Source organism: Armigeres subalbatus, chromosome 2 (assembly GCF_024139115.2).
Source record: "Armigeres subalbatus isolate Guangzhou_Male chromosome 2, GZ_Asu_2, whole genome shotgun sequence".
In the NCBI taxonomy this organism is placed as follows: Eukaryota; Metazoa; Arthropoda; class Insecta; order Diptera; family Culicidae; genus Armigeres; species Armigeres subalbatus.
Window position 1 is genome coordinate 184,885,454 of NC_085140.1, and position 24,366 is coordinate 184,909,819.

A 24,366-nucleotide genomic window follows, 5' to 3' on the forward strand; every position below is an offset into this window, starting at 1 on the left:
CATCGTGAGTTCATTGTGTTCATTTGTCCATGTGGTGGTGAATCCAGTGATCGTTGCTTTGTTCGATTGCCATTAATCGAAGTACGTTGGAGGAATGCCTCCGAGAAGAACAGATTTGTCAGTCGTCATTAGGCAGCCGTGTCGGTGAGGCGCGTTCCCCAAAACGCCACCGTACGGACTGCGCTTCTGGCGACTGGCAAGGGTTTGGTGGAGGGGCTGGGAATAGAACCCATGATCATTCGCTTATGAGGCGAACGTGTAGCCAACTACGCTACGGGAGCCCCCTGAAAAATCAGGTGTTGCGTCCAATAATATAACGAAATGTTTTCCCATTGGCCGAAGGTTATGTTGGACAACAAGAAAGGCGTGATGTCTATTGAATAAAATGGCGGTAAAAATGAATAACAATGAAGGTAAATAAGTAAGCTTTTTGCCTTTCTCGTATACTAAGTATACGTAAAGGCTATAATTTCACTCCAAAACCAAACTTTTGATAGAAGGCTCGGAGACCCATAGTGTTATATACCAATCGACTCAGCTCGACGAATTGAGGTGATGTCTGTTTGTGTGTATGTATGTATGTGTGTGTGTGTGTATGTGTGTATGTGTACAAATTTTGTAGACACACTTTTTGGAACTTAGCATTACCCGATCTACTCGCAACAAGTCGCATTCGACGGGGAATGCGGTCCCATTGTTTGCTATTGAAAATTGGCCTGATCGGACATTGCATTTCGGAATTATTGAAATTCATTGTTTTTTTCCCAAGGGTCCCCCCTTGGAAAAAAATTTCAAAATCGAAATTTTTTTTTTCAAGAATGGTGGGAATGCATAGTAATTAATGCAAAAACATGCAAAATGATAGAAAATATGCGATCTATCCCCCTAAAGTGCTTTTTTGACCTTTCCTATGTGATTTTTTCAGTACATTTTACGATGCACGAGAAAGGCATCATCGCCGCTAGGTGGATTAATCTGGGTTTTTTTATTTATATTTAACCCAGGCCAAATATAACAAAAATTTCAGACTACAAATAACAAACAGGAAGCATTTCCAGTTGCTCGTAGCGAAAATGGATTTCCTTCCAAACATAGCGAAAGTATTGAAGTTAGGCGAAGGGATACAAATCTCCAACCAAAACTTTGCTGAAACATGGGGTGGCTTAGCTCAAGGACTGAAAAAATCGATTACCGAGTGACAAAAGGCAGAATGTTCATTCGACGAATTAAGGTTTATCAAATAATAAAAACACACTAGCGCCTCCTAAAGGCCGTCATGATATATCATATCTTAAAACTTGAATAACAATATAAACAAAAAAAAATCAAATTGAAATTGGAGGGCCAAGCCGGCCGAGCACTGTACATATAATAAATAATTGTAGAACAGAAAATGAATTAATAAAGAAGAATTTTACTACTTTACTCGACGAATTAAGGTGGTATATACGAGTGGTACAATTTTCACTAGGTGTATAAGTGGAGAACACTCAACGACTGCAAGTGTTCATCAACAGATGCCTGCGGATTATAATTCGAGCCTAGTGGCCTCACAACTGGATCTCAAACAACGAGCTCCACAGTCGTTGTCACCAGAGGCCGATAGCAACAGAAATTCGGTATTCTAAGTTAGGCTGGGTCGGTCACACTCTTCCTAAGGGGGGAAACGAAATCTGTAAACAAGCATTAGACTGGAACCCTGCGGGACATCGCAGCAGAAGCAGACCCAGAGGCTCATAGCGGCGAAGCCTCAATAAAGAAATAAAAGAAGTCGACCAAAATCTAGCATGGCAACAGGCTAAAGCGATAGCTCAGGATGGAGATATTTCAAGTCAGCCTTTGCACCACCGGAGACGTACAGGACCCATAAGTAGTAGGATTTTCACGATTTTCACTAGCGATGTTGATGCCTTTCTCGATACCATCATTTGATTTCGACTTAATGCGATACCAAAAATAATTGCCTACCTTACGGCGTATAAACTATGCTGGATGTAACGCAATGCATCAAACTTGTACGGCTTGAATGCCATTTTCGCCTAGAGATGTCGCAAATAGAGATGTCGTAAAATTCCTAATAATCGATTAGTACACTGAACCAATTATTCCGTTCTATATCGACTGCTTGTTGATTCGATCCCGTTCCTTAACGATTGTCATTCGGATTTTGGATGATTCGCATTCGCTTGCTTTCGGTGCCTGATGACAAACATCCATATGCGTGTCATCCAGAAATCGGATGATTATGAAAACATAAACCGAATGATATTTCATATGGATTACGGATGAGCTGAACACGATGAACGGATGGTAGAAATATTATTTTTATGTTCGAATAAGTCAAGTTTGTAGTGAGTTTTCAATCTAGGAGAATGGAAAATGAGTAAATAACTGGAAAGCTGGCATTTTTAAATTTTTATTCAAACACCATGTTACACATTGTGTTATTTAACGTTATTTGTAATCGGCCATCGACGGCCGCGATATTATGATCAGACACATTTTCTAGCGGAAGTCTTCACGGTGGTCATTATAGGGTTTTTGATAAATGACTGCAAACAATTGACAACTGCTAATGCGGCTCCGTATCTACACCGGCAACATCATTCTGCAGAATGGTAATGAATAATTTTCTTATGTAACGCTTCTATATGTAGGGTTTGGGTACCGGCGATCCCATCTGATGAGCGTTCCCGTGGCCATGTGAGATGATCGGGTCAACTTAGGATTGCGCGAAGCATCTTTTTTTGAGAGAATAAGAAAAAAATAATGTTTAGCGTGAAATTATTGGTCCAGTTTTAAACAATCACTTACCTGGATAAAACAATCCATAATCATAATTTTTCCGTAATAGATTTCAATTGAACTCAACCCAGAATTGTGAAGAAATAATTATAAAAAATAAACGCGAAAGAAATTTGACTTGCACAAAACGCTACAACTTTACAAATGGCGCTTGACCGCACAAACTTCACCACAACGTGTAGCATACCGTTGGTGAATCATCCTGTTTTCGGATGATTTGCGTAAAGGGGCGCGATCGATGAGTTGATCATCCGAATTGAGGATGATTCTTGATTGATGGTGCGTATTGCTGAACACCGGATGATAATTCATTTAATATATGATAAAAAAGTAATTTGTTTTCCGGATGATTTTCGTTATGAATAATCTGAGAATGTCATTCGTCCGAGATTGAAATATACTTGGAGGAGGAGTGAGTTTATGGCAAAGAGGAATGATTTTTCTAACATTTTCAGGAGGGTGTTTGGGTTCAGTGTAACTAATCAATTACTTTCGATTCTTGGCCACAGATAAACAGACGTCGCACTCAACACATGTTCCATCGTTCAACCTTTTAACGGTTGATTCAATTTTCTGTAGGTGGTCAATCGGCCACCGATGGCGCTTCCATCGTTTTTGCTTTTGTTTGACGTTTCGCACTACCGCCATCTGGTTGCCGCTTGGCCAAACACAGTGATTTAGCATTGGGCGACAATGTTTCCGTGACGATGATTTGGATAGCATTTTGTCCTAAGTGAGACGTCTGTTTCTCTGTGTCTTGGCGATTATTGAATCGATTAATCGCTGAGTAGTAATCGATTCAAAATTAATCGATTATCACAACGATGCATCGATTAATCGAAGTAATCAATTAACTTTCGATTCTTGGCGATTATTGAATCGATTAATCGCTGAGTAGTAATCGATTCAAAATTAATCGATTATCACAACGATGAATCGATTAATCGAAGTAATCAAATAACTTTCGATTCTTGGCGATTATCGAATCGATTATTCGTTGAGTAGTAATCGATTCAAAATGATTCGATTATCACAACGATGCATCGATTAATCGAAGTAATCAATTAACTTTCGATTCTTGGCGATTATTGAATCGATTAATCGCTGAGTAGTAATCGATTATCACAACAATGAATCGATTAACTAAAGTAATCGATTAATTTGTGACATCTCTAGTCGCAAATTAATCGATTACTTCGATTAATCGATTCATCGTTGTATTAATCGATTAATTTTTAATCGATTACTACTCAACGATTAATTAATTCAATAACCGGCAAGAGTCGGTAGGTAGTAATCGTTCATTTTCAAATCGATTAATCGGAATTTTACGACCTCTTCAAGTCGCAAATTAATCGATTACTTCTATTAATGGATCTATCGTTGTGATAATCGATACATTTTCAATCACTCTATTTTAGGCACTTACCCTCGCAACAAGTTGCATTCGACGCAAAATCATGTCCCATTGTTTCCTATTGAAAATTGGTCGGATCGGACCATGGAAGCTATGGCCAAAATACTTTTTTTATACCAAAAGTGCGTAGAAATTACTCACTCGAAAAAAACGAGAAAAGCATCATCACCGCTAAATTAATCTGGGTTTTTTTTTACTTGTCTTGGTGTATGAATGCGTTATACTATCTACGGATCAATCTACTTTGCAATTACGGCGCCTTTCTTAGCAGCAACACAATTATTTCATTTTATTGGAAATTTTTAAAACATGAATGGAACACAGCTGGGGAAACCAGCGAGTTTATTCTATTTTGCTCCATATTATAACCACAGACAAACAGACGTAACACTAGAGAAATTTCCATCGACCATGACTTCAACGATCAATTTGAATTTGATTGATTGTGCGTTTCACAACTAGAGGAGCTAGCGTCGTAATCCTTCGAGTTTGACATTTCACTCCAGCGCTTTCTGGTGACAATGCCCTACAAAAGATTGTTTCGTGTAACATGCTCGCAAGATGGTGTTAGAGGAGTTGGACGATGGATTTTTCAGAAAAATGTTCAAGCTGTTACGTCTGTTTGTCTGTGTTATAACTATCACTACTTATTTCATTTCATTTCAGTAACTCATAGTTTGTCCAACGCCGTGGCACAAGTATATATAACGGTAAATATAACCACATCGCGATTCTCCAAAACACTTCTTACTTCCTTAAAGGGTTGCAAAATACAAGAATTTGTGCAGAAAATTTCAAACACGAATAAAAAAAAGTTGCGCTAGGCTAAAACGAATATCTAGCCTAGTTTAGCATTCGCATTCCCCATAGCAAAGTTCCAAATGCATTGCTCGCGTTCCTGAACATGCCACCATTCTTTAAATGTTTATGCGCTTCCTGTCGCTTCTAAGCATCGAATTTACGTTGAAAACGGAATGAAGCTCTTCTCACCGCAGGAAAGTAAAAGCAATCACGACACAAACTTCCCGCACCACCACCTTTTGATAAATGTTCAATATTCATGATAAAAATCACAAAACAATATAAACCGCCGCGCGACGCGGTGCGACTTTCCTGGCAGTCAGTGGGCTCGATTGCGATCGGTTTCAGCGGCTACGGTCCACCGATATAACTATCTGTGGCATTCCATGATGGTCTAATGGCTTCTTGTGGTTGCGGTGCGCTCAACACCGCCGCACGGGTCTCCTGCACCATCCTCGTCCTCGTCAACGATGTCGTGGCTTACATTTTATTATTATGGATGCAAGATGGATCATAAGCGATTCCAATAGAGGTTGACTTACAGGTCGCTACTTGGGAGATCATCACACATATAGGGTATAACCGCGTGACACGACATTTCGCTACAGAGCAGTAGCAGACAGCCGCAACTAGAGCCAGGCAGCAGCATTAAAAATTCTTGGAATAAAATTCACTTTTATTAGGCCGAGCTTTTGCGCCTTTGCCTTCTCCTCTTGTTTTTTTTTTTGTTCAACGCCAACGATGGCGAACACCGGGAAGGGAAACTAACGTTATCATTCCGGCCCACCGTTTGCCTCACGAAAGGAAATATTGAAAACGAATTTTCCGAACCAGTTTCGTCACGCGGGCAAACGAAAGGAAAAAGCGATTGAAATGGAAATTGCCGTGTCCGCCGTTAACACCATGCCAGCGATATGATCTCGATGGCGTCGTCCCTTCGAGCGTTGATGGTCCTGGGAATCTGATTTCAATTCCGGTGACCGCACTGCATCTTTGTGATCTGCACGCAGAAGAATAGGATCGCCCGTTTACCCGTGGCGCAATTGCAGTCACAGCGAGCCAAATCACCGTTCGTGGTGTGACATTTGACTGACGTGGCGCTGACGCACATGTTTCAAGGCCTGTCATGGCAAGGCATGGATTTATGAGTTTGGAGCGTGCTTCCAAATAGCCGATAGGTGAGCGAAACAATCCAGATCTTGGTGGACTTTTGATCCGGACGGAATCAGCTGTAACTTGCCAGCGATATCAGCTCAGAAGCTATGCGCCACCATGTGTGGATGACGGTTGGTCAGTGGAGGGTCTTTGTAATGCTCAGGGCTGATTTCATCAACCTAACTGGCCTACATTAGGTTGACTCCTGTCAAGACAGCCAAGAACCGAGTGATGAATGTGACTCTGAGCAAAGGAGAGCATGTGCCATTAATGGTCTTAAATTTCGAATTTGTTTTCGGTTTATAGCGACCCATACTTGATCGGATTTATATCGACTGTTCCTAATCAAACAATCGGTATTGCTGTGCTTTTAGAAAAGACTAAAATATTAATGTACGAGGCCCTCCTTAGCCGTGCGGTAAGACGCGCGGCTACAAAAGCAAGACCATGCTGAGGGTGGCTGGGTTCGATTCCCGGTGCCGGTCTAGGCAATTTTCGGATTGGAAATTGTCTCGACTTCTCTGGGCATAAAAGTATCATCGTGTTAGCCTCATGATATACGAATGCAAAAATGGTAACTTGGCTTAGAAACCTCGCAGTTAATAACTGTGGAAGTGCTTAATGAACACTAAGCTGCACGGATAAAAATTAAAAAGCTAAAAAGATTAAATTTTAAGCTAAAACCATATTCGGTCTATTCACTCAATGCTTTGCTTAATATGACAAAAAGCTTTGAATGATTAATATAAATTTAATCATTGAAAATGATTATTCCTTTTTTATCTAATAAAGATTAAATGTAATTTATTTGTTCCATAATATTTGTTTTTACAAAACAAAATAAAAATGATTTGACGTTTTCATATTGAAGAAGACAGCACGCTATTTTCAGAATATTTTTATTTATTCAAACAGTTTTTTCATCATTACTCGGACCAGAGATGTCCGTACCGTAAAAAATGGTTACTACTGAGTTATCTCTCTATACCTCCTACCATCAGCACTATACCACTTGCTTCAAACTCGATGAAAATTCTGCTAGCTGCCGGACTACCGATCTATCCTGTACAAAATTCACATAGGGCTGCGACCGCAGATAAATTTATCTCCGGACACCTCTAAAACTGCAAGCTGTAAAGTTTCTCTTTCGAGCGTCGTGGTGTTGGCCATTATTGTTGTTGCCACTGTCGTACCGGACCACGGAATCAAGATCATGATGATTGGGATCTGTGGAAGTGGTAAATTGGTCGTTATATTCGGGAAGAATCAACAGAAAAAAAACTCACCTAAGCCAGCGAAGATAAGCAGGAACAGCTAAAAACTTGCCGATGTTATTTATAATCACAAGTCACGATCACCGTTAGCTTTTCCACGCCACGATTTGTACAAAGTTCAAGTGGGAAAATTTAGGCGGCTGCCATCTTTTTCATGACTTTATTTTTTCCAAAAGTAAAACCGTTGGTGAAAATGCCATTGGAAGATTTTTGTCCAAAAAAGCTTTGAGAAAGCTTAATTAGTAAGCACTGGAATGAATAAAAGTTGGAAAAGATTAAAAAAGAATATATAGTAAGCTAAATAGCTTTCTCATTTTTCTCCGTGTGCAAGGCGGCTCTGTCCCAGTGGGGATGTCATGCCAAGAAGAAGAAAATATTAATGTATCAGTCCTAATCTCCCTAATCTTCTTCTTCTATATAATAAAAATGAGTTGAGTTTTCCTTCCTGACGATTTAACTCGCAAACGGGTTGTCCGATTTGTAAGATTATTTCCCTAATCGATTCGTTTTGGGATCCGCAAAGTTTGTATAATACAAAAAGTTGATGAATTTAACGGGGAAACGTAAAAAAAATCATTAGAATACAATTTTGGGTCAGCTGTTTAGGAAAACAAAACAAAAGCACGGAAATTGATCTAGAGTGCGGTACTACAAATAGTTTAAATGTGACATTTGCAACACCCGGGCAAAGCTGGGTTTCTTTCGCTAGTATTATATAAATCCCCAAGGAAATTGCAAACCTTGCTGAGGAAATTGTAAAAGTTGCTAAAGTACCGCACCCTGGGACAATTGCATACTAGATGCCAGATGCCACTACTTTTTATATTTTATAATTAATTATTTTTAAAGGGACATCCAGCGAGCAGCAACAGCTACCAGAATTTTTGAGAATTACATTTATGTACAAAAATGATTGTCATACAAGTTTGTTATCGTACGAGCTTTTTATCAAAATACATTCTAGGAGTGAACGTCTAGTGTTTTAAAAATCAAAAACAAAATATGAAAAGTGCTGCACATGTGACAACCGGTCTGAAGAATTGGCCTTTTGTTTTATAGTTGACGTAGCACAAAATTAGAGTTCGGAAGTAGAGACTTCCAAACCGAACTTTTTTACGAAGTTTTATCTGTTAAACTAAATGATGCGTTGTTTCTCGCATCTTTATGTGAATCCAGCGCACTACTTCCGATGTTAAGTAATTAGCCCGCATCTAGTGAAAAATCCATCTTCGGTAGACGTTCACTCCTAGAATGTATTTTGATAAAAAGCTCGTACGATAACAAACTTGTATGACAATCATTTTTGTACATAAATCAAACAATTTTGTAATTCTCAAAAATTCTGGTAGCTGTTGCTGCTCGCTGGATGTCCCTTTAAAAATAATTAATTATAAAATATAGAAAGTAGAGGCATCTGGCATCTAGTATGCAATTGTCCCAGGGTGCGGTACTTTAGCAACTTTTACATTTTCCTCAGCAAGGTTTGCAATTTCCTTGGGGATTTATATAGGGGGAAAGACGGCTTTGGCAAGTTTTGTTCTATTATTGGCAGGGGGGTTTTTGTCGACCAAATTTTATGAAATTTGGCCACAATATTCTTTGATATGGAAAGAATGTTTAGGCCAAATTTGAGCCTAGTCAGTCATAAAAAACCCCCCTGCCAATAATAGAACAAAACCTGCCAAAGCCGTCATTCCCCCTAATACTAGCGAAAGAAACCCAGCTTTGCCCGGGTGTTGCAAATGTCACATTTAAACTATTTGTAGCACCGCACTCTAGATCAATTTCCGTGCGTTTGTTTTGTTGTCCTTAACAGTTGACCCAAAAATGTATTCTAATGATGTTTTACATTTCCCCGTTAAATTCACCAACTTTTTGTAAATACAAACCTTGCGGATCCCAAAACGAATGGATTAGGGAAATAATCTTACAAATCGGACAACCCGTTTGCGAGTTAAATCGTCAGGAAGGAAAACTCAACTCATTTTTATTATATAGAAGATTTTATTTTTATTTCCATCTTCGGTAGAAAATATTGTTCAACTTTGTACCGGATAGACAATGATTACAAAAATAGTTAAGAGTCGTGCACAAAAAAAATCGTTGGTAAAACTAAAAGAATCGTTGGTAAACTTAGGGAAACGAGTTAGGGTCGATTTCTTCACTTCCGCTTAGGCATTAAACCAAGTTTAACCGTATGTGTAAGCACCGCTTAAGAATTAAGCAGAGGTGAAGAAATTGGCCCTTGGTGATTTACATGTATTTAAAATTACAGTTTTTCTATATACCTAGTTATTTTTTAAAATGAAAAATTAGAATTATTTTGTATCTAAAAGTGTTTGTTTTTATTTCATTTTCCAATGTTTTTTTGCCTTTCTCGTATAACTAAGTTGTACCGAAAGGCTATCATTTCACTCCGAAGACGAACTTTTTATAGAAGCCTCTGATGCCCATAGTATTATATACCAATCGACTCAGCTCGACGAGCTGAGCACATGTCTGTCTGTCCGTGTGTATGTATGTGTGTATGTGTGTGTATGTGTGTGCACAAAAGCTATAAAAAACATTAGACAACTTTTCGTATAGTAATCCTTAACCGATTTTCTCGCAACAAGTTTCATTCGACAGGGGACAGCCTTGTTGATCACTATTGAATTTTATAACGATCGGTCATTGCGTTTAAAAGTTATGAAGAAAATGGTACATCGGCCCATATAAACCCCATATTAGGTTGGTGTCTTGACTAAATACGAGAAAGGCACCACCAACGCTAGGTGGATTAATCTGGGTTTTTTGCCTTTTTTGCCTTTCTCGTACAACAAAGTTGTACCAGAAGGCTATAATTTCACTCCAAAAGCCAAAATTTGATAAAAGGCTCGGAGACCCATAGTGTTATATACCAATCGACTCAGCTCGAAAAACTGAGTAAATGTCCGTCTGTGTGTATGTGTGGATGTGTGTAGCCCCGGGATTTTTTTAATAAGAAAATTATTTTGAGCTTTTTAGTGGAATGTTTTCACCTGTCATAAGACGAGTTTGTACAATCCCATTGAATTCCACCACTTAATTGTATCTTGACAGATACGTATTTCGACCTAAACAGTAAGGCCGTCTTCAGTGTCTCGTACTTGACTCGACCTTGACCTGAGTCGAGTCAACTACGAGACACTGAAGACGGCCTTACTGTTGAGGTCGAAATACGTATCTTTAATTTTATTTTAAATACGTCTTATGATAGGTGATTTTTTTAATGTTAAACACGTTTCATATAGAAGGACTTGACCGATTCGAGTGCAACTAGTTTCATTCGACGGAGAAACTTTCCTAGTTGGACACTATTGTTTTTGTTTGTTAATAACTCATTCGGTTTGAATAATATTTCTATTTTTCTTTTAACAAATACGCTGTTCACATGCACACTTGAAGTCATTAATCAATTTAGCCGTGACGCAACCCATTACTCTCATAGTTGAGTAATTCTTAAGTAGCGTGATATAATCGCATCAAAGCTTTTAACCGCCAAAATGTAGGCAATTTACGTTGCATTTACCATACTAATTCGAATTCAACACATTGAATCGAGAAAGGCATAATCACCACTGGTGGATAAATTTGGGTTTTTATTTATATATTCCGTGTATAGTAAAAAATCGAAAATTTGTTTTCAATAAAATGAAATACCTGTAGTTATGCGACGTCGCAACTCATTTCTGATTAGTGCGCATGATAGTACATCCATGCGTGCATGATGCGCACTACTAATGAAATATTTCAAATTGTCGCGACTCGCGTCGCAGCGCGAGTGCTCAATCGCGCGGTCCGGTTTGGTGGCGGCCCGACAATACTACTTTATTTGTGGACGCCCGTGGCAAGTGTTTAGATTCTTTTCTGCATTTAAAAAAATCAAAATTTTCAACGTCTGTTGTCTGTGATTTTTTCATCAAATGCTGTGTCTGGTTTTCTAAGGTTGTCCCTGTTTTTGTTTTCTGCATCTGATAGTAAAAAAAATTGAATTGTCAAATATTTAATTTTTTGTTACAATTTCCCCGCGTGCTGCGTCTGGTTGGCTAGTCACCGGATAGACAAACAGGGCTATTATATATATGATGGCTTTTAATAACTTTATCTCAAAATTTTTGGTATTTCTTTACGTTTTCCGTCAATTTGCATTTCGCTTTTGGTACGTTTTTCCGTACTATGGCCATCGTTAACCAGTCATCCATTATGTTTCCCGCCGGTTGATTAGAAGGTGGGCCCCCTTATTTTCTCATAATCGTATTCTGCATACCTTATCGTTTTCTTGTCAAAACTATTTTGTATGATTGTATTAGTGAACACTTTTTGACGTAGAACTACGTCTGTCTTTTCTATATTGGGGTACACTTTACGATTGCAAAAAGTCGGAAAACGTCACGAAAATATGATAGACTTTGATCGCTTATATCTCAGCCGTTTCTCGATAGATTTTCAATTTTCTTGGACCATTCGATCAAGGAAGAGTCAACGCTTTATTCCCGATGTACACTGAAGTCGTTTTTTACGCGGTTTATTTTTACACGAATCGCTTTTTACGCATTTTTTTCACTAGAATTTCGGGATAATCGCGGTTCATTTAGACATATTTTGGAATTTATGCGGTTTATTACATTGTTTTAGTTTACGCGGCCCATATCCTCCGCGTAAAAGCTGACTCCAGGGTGTTACAATATTTATATATGACTATCTACTACTGAACACAATGCAATACTTCGAATTGAGAACAATTATCGAACGATTCTTACTCTCTAACGAGTTTTATCAATTGATAATTTGGATATGTTATCGCTTGAGAGTGTTGATCATGCTCGATTATTTGGAAATTTTATTTTTATCATCCTTTTCAAATGTTGGTCCTAAAATTATATAGATCACCAGGGTTCGTAATGCTCACTCCATCTCAGCAGACAATCACGAAAACTGGCACGTAGTTCTACGTCATCTTTGCGTACAACCCGATTGGGCTGCACCTTTGAGTTTTCTTTCTTTTTTGTGTTGTCTATTTGACGGCTAAGACCGATCACGGTCCAAAACTTTTTCTGTCCGTTTCTTGTCGTCGCCCTGAAAACATCGGAGGTTTTCTCGGCATTCATTTTTTTTTTCAAGTTTTCGATCGTCAATCAACGATGGAATCGGCTGGTCAAAATTATTCTCAGGTACGTAGTTTTTGTTCGCCGTGGAGCTGGGCAAGCTCGTGGTTCATTCTTCGTCGTCTTACACCGGCTTCTTTCATACCGGTCTTATGAGCGTTTTGTACATGACACATTTGGTGCGGGTGTGAATCTTTTTTGACCGCAGCACCCCGTAGAAGGCACGACTTCCACAGATGATTATTCGTTAGCAAGGATTCAAGGTAGAGGAATTCATCGACCGCCTCGAAAGTATCCCCGTCTATCGTAACACTGCTTCCCAGGTGGGCCCTATCGCGTTCGGTTCCACCCATTAGCATGTACTTTGTCTTCCATGCATTTACCACCAGTCCAACTTTTGTTGCTTCACGTTTCATATACAACATACAATATAATAGTTTCTGCCGACAATGTCCATGTCTTCCGCGAAACAAATACATTGAGTGGATCTGTTGAAAATCGTACCCCGACTGTTACACCCGGCTCTCCACATGACACCTTCTAGCGCAATGTTGAACAACAGGCACAGAAGTCCATCGCCTTGCCTTAGTCCCCGGCGCACCATCCACCGTTGCCATCAGGCTACGGTAAGCTTCCCAGAGAAGCTGTTTTCGTCCATAATTTTCCATAGCTCTACGCAATCTATTTGCCGTACGCTGCCTTAAAATCGATAAAAATGGGACATGGTATTCACGGCATTTTTGGTGGTTTTTCCGTACAGTAAAGATCTGGTCCGTTGTCGAGCGGCCGTCAGCGAAAAATGATCTGGGAAATCACTTTGTAAGCGGCATTAAGAATGATGATCGCTCGTCATCCCCTCCGCTGTTTTGACGTAAACTACGTCTAAGGGGAAGACTCGGATACAGGGTGTAAAATGAAAATATCAAAATTGGAAACCGTCACGAAATCATGTAAGATTTGAAATCTTAATAGGTCCTTTACATTTCAATGGATTTTAAAGATTTATATATCAATCAATTCGCAAACTCTCCACCAATTTGCCAGTGGTATTGAAACTTTCGATTATCAACGCTAAACTATTGAAAAATTTAGTTCTTTCATGCATCATGCATCCCCTATACAGTGCGTTCCAATCCTTGGTAATTGCCTACTTTTAGGGTTATTTCTATGATTGCACTGGGGGGTGTATGAATGAGGTGGCCCAGCGGCTAGAAAGTGGGGTCCCTACTCCCTCACAGAGTGGGAGATGCTGCTAAAGCTGGGTAGTGGTGTCGGTGGGATGGTTTCTTCTCTTCTATATAGAGCGGAATAATTGGTTCAGTGTACTATATTTGGTTTTACGTAGTTTACGTCGAGCGGTCGTGTCTTGTATACAACCCCAAATTTTTTTTAATCTCATTGCCTGTACTCTCAGCGCCATTGAGGTGCTTTTCGTAGTGCTGCTTTCACCTTTTCATCACCACACGTTCGTTCGTCAAGATGCGCCCATTCCAGGGTTGTTACGACTACGCGGATTTCGCAAATTGCATATCGGATTTGCATATCGATTTAAGGGTTTCGCGCGGATTTAGTTTTAGGTAAAAATTTAATAAATAAAATTCTAGATCTAAGGACGTTTGTTTGTAAATTAGTTTTAAGTCTTTCTTGATGGGCTTTATTTTCATTAGCCAATGTTGCTGAGAACAAAACTTACGGTTGAAGGCTATTAACATTATTTTTCGGATATGTCCAAGCCCTTATTAAACGCATGTATTATACTCTTAAGCATTCTTTAAACAAATGTTATGAGGAGAGGGACGCCACTTGTTGCCATTTTTAATTGATTCTGAAACAGACCGCATCGTGCTTTCGTGCTGTGCGGTTCTTTCTCTCTTTGCGGAAGGAAGTTTTTAATACTACCCGAAGCTATTTTAATTTCAACGGTGCTTCTTAGCGCTATTTGTACCCACTGATCCCGTTACGATCTTTGCAAGGACCCGTGCCTTCGTTTTACGTTGGACCCGTTTGCGGAAGTAAAATTCCGGCAAGCGGTGGTAATCCTGCAGGGACACCGTTCTGGGAAAAACCTCTTAGAAGGTCACGTCTCCACGCTCAGCCATGAGCATCAATAAAAACAAGAGGAAGGGGGAGTCTCTGAATTCTCCACTTCCTTCAAAGAAACAAGGTTTCAAGACCGTCCTGCCAAAGCGCGGAAAAATAGAAGGAAGCTGGAGAATTCAGATATTCCTTCTAACTCTAATATCGGAAATAATTCTTCTCCAATCGAACTGAGCAATCAGTTCGATTTGATAAATTATGAAATTGAGCAAATCGAATATACCTCTAGCCCAGGTGATTCGATTCATGCGAAAAAGCAAAGGATTCCGCCAATTGTGGTATCTGTTGCCGAGTTTTCTGGCTTCCGGAATGAGATTTTGAGTAACCTTCAGGGGATCAAGGTTTCATTTCAGATTGCTAGGAAGGGTGACTGCCGCGTTTTGCCGGGATCCTTTGACGATCGCAAACGTCTTCTTCAGTATTTAACTGAGAAGCGCCATAAATTCTTCACATACGACGACAAAACTGAGCGATTGTTCAAAGTCGTCTTGAAGGTGATGATAAATCACTGGATGAGATTAAAATTGAAATTTCTCAATTACTTGGATTTTCACCAGCCCAAGCAACTAAGACGAAAAAGAAATCCCACTCCGGTACTTCCCAGAGGGCCATTTCCCAAGAATTTTATTTAGTCCATTTCAACAAACCCGCACTAAACAACATGCAAAGTTTGGAAAGGGCCTGTATTATGGCTCGTGTGCGTGTTACATGGGAACATTTCCGCAGGACTGGGGGAAATTTCCAAAACCCCACCCGGTGCCGTAAGTGCCAAAAGTGGGGTCATGGAACCAAACATTGTCACATGGATGCTAAATGCATGATTTGTGGTGGAACCTCTCACGCCAAGGACGCATGTCCTGTGAGAGAAGATTCCAATAAATTTAAATGTGCTAATTGTGGGGGAATCATAACCAATTTCTGGGAATGCCCTTCACGCAAAAGTTTTGAATTCCGTGCAAAATTGATGACGGGAAATTCAATCGGATCTCAGATTCGACGGGTAGAAATTTTTCAAACGCTCAAATTCCGAAACCGGTTACCGGTCGAGCAATTCATACCCACCACAATTCACAAACAAATTTTGCCGCTCGTCGACGGGTAGCAAGCACTTCAGTAAATTCCAATTTTTCGAATGTACCTACGTATGCAAACATCGCTGCTGGTAGACAAAATTTGTCTTCTCAAAATGAGGTTTATACCCATGTCCCAACGGAAAATAATGGTCATGTTGCCGATTCAGGTAGCATGACTGCTTCCGATTTTGATTTTTTAACTGAACAATTGCATCACATGATTGATGCAATGTTCAAAGCAAATACCATTCCTGAAGCTGTTCAGGTTGGTATAAAGTACACACAAAAAATTGTTATCGGACTCCGTTTCAATGGATCCAAATAATTGTGTGAAAGTTCTAAATTGGAATGCCTGCTCTCTAAAGGGTAAGGAAGATGAATTATTCAACTTCCTAAAAGTTCATAATGTGCATATTGCCATTATAACAGAAACTTATTTAAAACCAGGACTCTCCATTAAAAGAGATCCAAATTATTTTATCTACAGAAATGATCGTCTTGACAGCGCCTGTGGTGGGGTCGCCATTGTCATTAATAGACGTATCAAACATAAATTATTTTCTTCGTTTGAAACCAAAGTTTTGAAACCTTGGGAGTTTCTGTTGAAACAAGTTTTGGACAATTTTCCTTCATTGCAGCCTACTTGCCTTTTCAATGCAATGGGCTGCAAAAGAATTTGTTGAAAGCTGATCTTCAAATTCTGACTCGCAACAAATCAAAATTCTTCGTAATTGGTGACTTCAATGCCAAACACCGTTCATGGAATAATGCTCAAAGCAATTCCAATGGTAAAATTTTATTTGAAGATTGTTCTGCGGGATATTATACTATTCAATATCCCAATGGACCAACTTGTTTTCTTCCAGTCGAAATCCTTCTACAATTGATTTAGTTTTAACGGATTCAAGTCAGCTTTGTGGCCGATTGGTAACTCATGCTGACTTTGACTCTGATCACCTTCCTGTGACATTTGAAATCTCTCAAGAAGCCATTTATAATCCAATCAGCTCTACTTTTAATTATCATAGAGCTGATTGGGATTTATAAAACGTATATCGATAGGAATTTTGATGTTGATATTCCTCTCGATACCAAAAGTGATATTGATAATGCTCTCGTATCTTTGACAAATTTAATTGTCGAAGCCAGAGGCATTGCAATTCCGAAATGTGAAGTTAAATTCAACTCCATTATTATTGACGACGATCTTCAGCTACTGATCCGTCTTAAAAATGTGAGAAGAAGGCAATACCAAAGAACTCGCGATCCCGCGTTGAAAGTTATTTGGCGAGATTTGCAAAATGAAATTAAAAACGTTTCGCTATTCTGAGAAATACCAACTTTGAGAATAATGTCTCGAAGTTGGATCCCAGTTCGAAACCCTTTTGGAAATTAACAAAAATTCTTAAGAAACCTCAAAAGCCAATTCCAGCGCTTAAAGAGGGAAATAAAATTTTATTAACAAATGGCGAAAAGGCTCAAAAACTTGCTCAGCAGTTCGAGAGTGCCCATAATTTTAGTCTAGGTCTCACTAGTCCAATTGAGGATCAGGTTACACGGAGCTTCGAAGACATTCTCAATCAAGAGAATGTTTTCGACCCTTCGTTGGGAACTAATTTGGATGAAGTGAGATCTATTACTAGAAAATTTAAAAATATGAAAGCCCCAGGTGATGATGGTATTTTCTACATACTTATCAAAAAACTTCCTGAGAGCTCTTTATCCTTTTTAGTTAATTTATTCAACAAATGTTTTCAATTGGCATACTTCCCAGATAAATGGAAAAACGCCAAAGTTGTTCCTATTTTGAAGCCGGACAAAAATCCAGCTGAGGCTTCTAGTTATCGCCCAATCAGTTTGCTTTCTTCAATAAGCAAACTGTTTGAAAAGATTATTTTAAATAGAATGATGGTTCATATTAATGACAATTCTATTTTTGCTGATGAGCAATTTGGTTTTCGCCATGGGCATTCAACCACTCATCAGTTATTAAGAGTAACGAACTTAATTCGGCTCAACAAATCTGAAGGATATTCGACTGGAGTTGCTCTTCTTGATATAGAGAAAGCATTTGACAGTGTTTGGCATGAAGGTTTGATTGTAAAATTGATGAATTTTAATTTTCCTCTGTACATCATTAAACTGATCCAAAATTATTTATCAGATCGCTCACTGCAGGTAAACTACCAGAATACTAAATCTGATAGATTATCTGTAAGGGCTGGTGTCCCCCAAGGCAGCATACTGGGGCCCATATTGTATAACATTTTTACTTCTGACTTACCTGATTTACCACCAGGGTGTCAAAAATCTTTGTTTGCAGATGACACGGGCCTTTCAGCCAAAGGGCGAAGCCTTCGTGTCATTGTAGTAGATTGCAAAATTTGGATATTTTCTCCACTTACTTGCAAAAATGGAAAATTTCCCCGAATGCTTCCAAAACTCAGCTTATAATTTTCCCACATAAGCCGAGAGCTTCTTATTTGAAACCTTCTAGCAGACATATTGTCACTATGAATGGGGTTCCAATTAATTGGTCTAGCGAAGCTAAATATTTAGGACTTCTGCTAGATCAAAAATTAACTTTTAAAAATCATATTGAAGGCCTTCAAGCCAAATGTAACAAATATATTAAGTGTCTATATCCACTTATAAACAGAAAATCAAAACTTTGTCTTAAGAACAAACTTTTGATTTACAAACAAATTTTTAGACCTGCCATGTTGTATGCTGTGCCAATATGGACTAGTTGCTGCAATACCAGAAAGAAGGCACTTCAGAGGATTCAAAATAAAATTTTGAAAATGATTCTGAAGTTGCCTCCATGGTATAGCACCAATGAACTTCATAGAATTTCTAATATTGAGACATTGCAACAAATGTCCAACAAAATAATTTCCAATTTTAGACAAAAATCGTTGCAATCTTCTATTGCAACGATTAACTCCTTGTACCCTTAGTATAAAATAGGTTAAGTTTAGTTTAAGTTGAAAACATTGTAATTCCTACATGGTTCAATTCAACCAGAGGAAAAATTCTAACTGCCAGAGGCAATTGAAATGTATTAATAATAACTAAAAAGTAACATAGCAAATAAGGATGATAGTGTTAAGAAAACACGGAACACCTAGTCTAAGAGATGAATGCATGTATTAGATAATTAGCAAATAAAATTAGTTAAAAAAAAAAAAAAAAAAAAAAAAAAAAAAAATTGATTCTGAAACATCACAAAACATGTCTATTGAAGGACATGGACACCCATTTTCACCTTGTCAATTTCTTTGTAATTCCGAGATATTTGTCAGTTTCTGATTGATTTTTTCTTTTACGATGAACCACTTAGCATGATATATCATATCATTTTTCAAAAGTTTTTTCATCAGGCATTCTTCAATAGTGTTGAACCATTTTATATTGCTTTAAAAATATTCACCTTGAACGAATAGGGTAAATGATGTATCTTGGACAAGCGCAGGACATTCATTAGAAAATATATCGAGATTGAATAGTATAAAACAATTGAAAACCACTAGGTTCATCCAAATACATAACCTATGATTAGTCTTGTGTTTCCATTGCCCAATTTTTGAGTAAATTACGTTTACTAGGTGTAAACTGTGATATACTGCGAACTGAAATATTTTCTTTTTGGACATCAAATATATAATTTCGACATGGAAAATGCATATATTTTGGACAGAGTCATTTTCTCCTAATTTGAAAATGGTCACCTACAGATCTCAATGGTATGACTTACCTACACGTATCCACATTCGTTTAAATGCATTTATTTGCTTAACTGACATAGATTAAACCAGAAATTAACATTGTTTCGCAATCTTATCGATATCATTGAAAACAGCCTGAAAGTTGGCAATTAATGGTTCATCCATGTACTATACATGGGGTGACCAATAAATGTCTGATGCATAAAAACATAACTTCATTTTGGTCACTCCTTTTTCACCCGTCTCAAGTTCATGTTAAGCGAGTGGAATATGTTAGTATCTCAATTACAATCAAACTTTGGCCGCAAGACCTCAAGATTGCCTTTTGAACCAATTTAAACGTGTTTCAGGTGCATGTTACGAAGAGTCCTATAATGCATGTTCTCCTGCATACTGGCGTCCATCAGGCACTTTGGTAGAAAGCTTTACATTTTAGGTAATTTTAAAGATAAATAATAGTTGATTTGTGAATTCTCATTAGGAGCCGCTGGAGTTGACGTAAAAGTATGCAATGATTATACTTTCGATAAAAATTTTCTTACACATTAGCTAAAATTGATCGAAGAAGCTCAGGCTTGTTCAAAATATGTACATGTCCAAAACATATCATTTACCCTAGCAATTGAAAACACAAAAATGTTTTTTGATTTAATGAAGGTGCCTCATTTGAATAAGTGCTTCCGCAGAAAGTCGTTCAAAAATTAGAAGATGACTCTCAAAAGTAATTTCTGAAGGTTTTACTAACATCTAGAATGGTTGTAATACTAGCTGCGGGTTACTTAGTATGTAGAGGAAATGCTAATAAAATACTAAGTTTTTTTTTGTCTTTATTAGTGAGACTTTCAGCCCTGAGGGTTTAGAAGTTCTACTAGAAGAATCTACCAGAGCTGCGGATACACACACGAGCTGGGAACAGTTTTCATAATAATGGGCGATATATAAAGACGCGTAATCGGGTCAATGAAAGAATGTGCAAGTTGAGGATGAAGGGCCAGTTCTTCAATTCAGCATTGTCACGATGAGAACCCCTATGCCGTTGGGGACAATGATACAGTTGAGAAGTGAGCGATTATAAAGGCTAGCGGATGACCAGATATAAACAGCCGTGCCAATTTATAATAACTTCATTATTACTAACCATTACAATTTCAATTATCTCATCATTCTGGACAGGGGGTATTCTGGGTCCATAAAGTTTCCATGAATTTTTGTTTTACGTTGAAGTTCAGTGTTAACGTTCGCTGCAAAGTTTATGCTTCGTTAGCTACATATCAATTGAAACTTCAATAATTTAATATCGCTACATTATATGTACATAACCAAGATTTTAAAAATTGTTAGTTTTGCTATAACAACTTGGCTTATAGCCTGAAATTAGGCAATAAACTGATTATTTCCCTTGATAATCACCGGGGTGCCGACAACCGAAACAGGTAACTCTTTTGAAAAGTGAAAATAATATTCTATTTGTGATTCAATTATGAATCACAAAATAGAGTAAATTTGCTTTGTAAATACGTAATGCGCTAACCATTTCGATCGTTTTACTTCGGTTTATAACACTAAGCAAATGACAAAAACTTTGGAGTGGGTTTTCACTTGACAAAAAGTGTTTTCTCTGTAAAACGAAACAAAGACTTCTATATGCTTCGGAAATGGACACAACAAGATCGTGCTTGCATAGCATACGTATGCCAAATGTCAGAATGACCACATATGTTTTCTGTCAAAAGTTACGACGAGGTGCCGACAACCGACAAGTGCCGGCAACCGACCACCTCCCCCTATAGGATTTACAATAATCCTACATGTGCTTTCATGTCAAAAATGAATAATTACTTTCCACATATTATATACGTAAAATATAATCAGTAACAAAATTTATGTTTTGAATCTACAGGTGATCATAAGTAAGGATGGGAGACGCACACAATCACTCATCAGCACAACGGATGTCATTTCTTTTTCGGTAAATAAGAACTGTAACTTTTACAGAAACCAAACATGGTCGTCACAATAAAGTCACTAGATAAATATAAAGTCTGGCGGAGTAAAAGAAAAATCTTGTCAACCTTTGAAAATTTTCTAGCTTTTTTTTTTACTGGAAAAACGATGTACTACACTGCTGAAAATGTTAACACACAAAAGGCTTTAAATCATGCTTTGTTGACTATCAAGTATTCAATTATGACGTCAAAGTACACTTTCATATATATACTTCTCCCCAAAAGAGCATACTTTCAGTTTTGCGTGCAATCATATCAAGGTCATGATTTTTGAAAACTCACTTTATCCAGTTCCGGTCGTTTGAATAGATGAATTTATTTCCGGATACCATGTGGTAGTCTTCAGGGGCAGCAGGGACTATGTCCAAGGGCTTGACGATCCCTCCCCAGGCCATCTGCGAGTTGTGGTGCCTGCCTAAGATGTGGTGGGGTTTGACAGTGGGCCCTGTTAAACCTCTATAAAAAGCTGCATGTATCCGCAAGTAGGCTCCGCCAAAGCGGCCGTGTGCCGCTCAAAGCGCACAAGCCCAAGTCCTGGTGTTAGGTGGGACGCTAAACAGCCCTGACACGACGGCCCTCCGGCGAGACAGGAGGTTTGCGCAGGCCCAATAAGCCGCCTGGAAAACCAATAATTACGAACAATATAAGAGATAATGCGACTCGATATAATCGGCAAAGACCTAGGCGACGAATAAAGGATCACGATTGGAAGCTTGGAACATGGAACTGCAAGTCGCTAGGTTTCGCAGGTTGCGACAGGATGATCTACGATGAATTACATCCCCGCAACTTCGACGTCGTGGTGCTGCAGGAGATTTGCTGGACAGGATAGAAAGTGTGGAAAAGCGGGCATCGGGCGGCTACCTTCTATCAAAGCTGTGGCACCACCAACCAGTTGGGAACCGGCTGGGTAAGATGCGTCAACGTGTGATTAGGTGGCAGCCAATCAACGCAAGGATGTGCAAGCTGAGGATTAAAGGCCGTTTCTTCAACTATAGCATCATCAACGTGCACTGCCCACACGAAGGGAGACCCGACGACAAGAAAGAAGCGTTCTACGCACAGCTGGAGCAGACATACGATGGATGCCCACTGCGGGACGTCAAAATCGTCATCGGTGACATGAACGCGCAGGTAAGAAGGGAGGAAATGTATAGACCGGTCATCGGACCGGATAGTCTGCACACCGTATTGAATGACAGCGGCCAGCGATGCATAAACTTCACAGCCTCCCGTGGAATGGTAGTCCGAAGCACCTTCTTTCCCCGCAAAAATATCCACAAGGCCACATGGAGATCACCTAATCAAGAAACGGAAAACCAAATCGACCACGTTCTAATCGACGGTAAATTCTTCTCCGACATCACGAACGTCCGCACTTACCGCAGTGCGAATATTGAATCCGACCACTACCTCGTTGCAGTATGCCTGCGCTCAAAACTCTCGACGATGTACAACACGCGTCGGAGTCGGACGCCGCGGCTTAACATTGGGCGGCTACAAGACGGTAGACTAGCCCAAGAATACGCGCAGCAGCTGGAAGTGGCACTCCCAACGGAAGAGCAGCTAGGCGCAGCGTCTCTTGAAGATGGCTGGAGAGATATTCGATCCGCCATTGGTAGCACCGCAACCGCTGCACTTGGCACGGTGCCCCCGGATCAGAGAAACGACTGGTATGACGGCGAATGTGAGCAGTTAGTAGAAGAGAAGAATGCAGCATGGGCGAGAATGCTGCAACACCGCACGAGGGCGAACGAGGCACGATATAAACAGGCGCGGAACAGACAAAACTCGATTTTCCGGAGGAAAAAGCGTCAGCAGGATAATCGAGACCGTGAAGGGACGGAGCAACTGTACCGCGCTATTAACACACAAAAGTTCTATGAGAAGTTGAACCGTTCACGTAAGGTCCACGTGCCACAGCCTGATATGTGTAAGGACATAAACGGGAACCTTCTTACGAACGAGCGTGAGGTGATCCAAAGGTGGCGGCAGCACTACGAAGACCACCTGAATGGCGATGTGGCAGACGAAGATGGCGGTATGGTGATGGACCTGGGGGAACGCGCGCAGGACATAATTTTACCGGCTCCGGATCTCCAGGAGGAGATTGGCCGGCTGAAGAACAACAAAGCCCCTGGGGTTGACCAACTACCAGGAGAGCTATTTAAACACGGTGGTGAGGCACTGGCTAGAGCGCTGCACTGGGTCATTACCAAGATTTGGGAGGATGAGGTTCTGCCGTAGGAGTGGATGGAAGGTGTCGTGTGTCCCATCTACAAAAAGGGCGATAAGCTGGATTGTGCCACACATTATCTATTTATCAACTTCAAAGCCGCATATGATACAATCGATCGGGACCACCTATGGCAGGTAATGCACAAAAACGGATTTCCGGATAAACTGATACGGTTGATCAAGGCGACGATGGATCGGGTGATGTGCGTAGTTCGAGGTTTAGGGGCGTTCTCGAGTCCCTTCGAAACCCGCAGAGGGTTACGGCAAGGTGATGGTCTTTCGTGTCTGCTATTCAATATCGCTTTGGAAGGGGCAATACGAAGAGCAGGGATTAACACGAGTGGTACAATTTTCAATAAGTCCGTTCAGCTATTTGGCTTCGCCGACGACATAGATATTATGGCACGTAACTTTGAGAAGATGGAGGAAGCCTACATCAGACTGAAGAGGGAAGCCAAGCGGATCGGACTAGTCATCAACACGTAGAAGACGAAGTACATGATAGGAAGAGGTTCAAGAGAAGACAATGTGAGCCACCCACCGCGAGTTGGCATCGGTGGTGACGAAATCGAGGTGGTGGAAGAATTTGTGTACTTGGGCTCACTGGTGACTGCCGAAAATGATACCAGCAGAGAAATTCGGAGAC

At 39.6% G+C, this 24,366-nt stretch overlaps 1 protein-coding gene and 1 long non-coding RNA gene across 3 annotated transcripts in view; both read right to left on the reverse strand.

Annotated features, from left to right (window-relative positions):
- Positions 1-24,366, reverse strand: part of LOC134211362 (uncharacterized) — a 712,214-nt gene that overhangs the window by 624,690 nt on the left and 63,158 nt on the right. The window lies entirely within an intron of this gene.
- LOC134215607 (uncharacterized) lies at positions 7,061-7,723 on the reverse strand. The gene is made up of 2 exons (XR_009980239.1): positions 7,465-7,723; positions 7,061-7,405 (listed from the first exon to the last, which is right to left on the reverse strand). It is a non-coding gene; the product is annotated as an uncharacterized LOC134215607 (long non-coding RNA).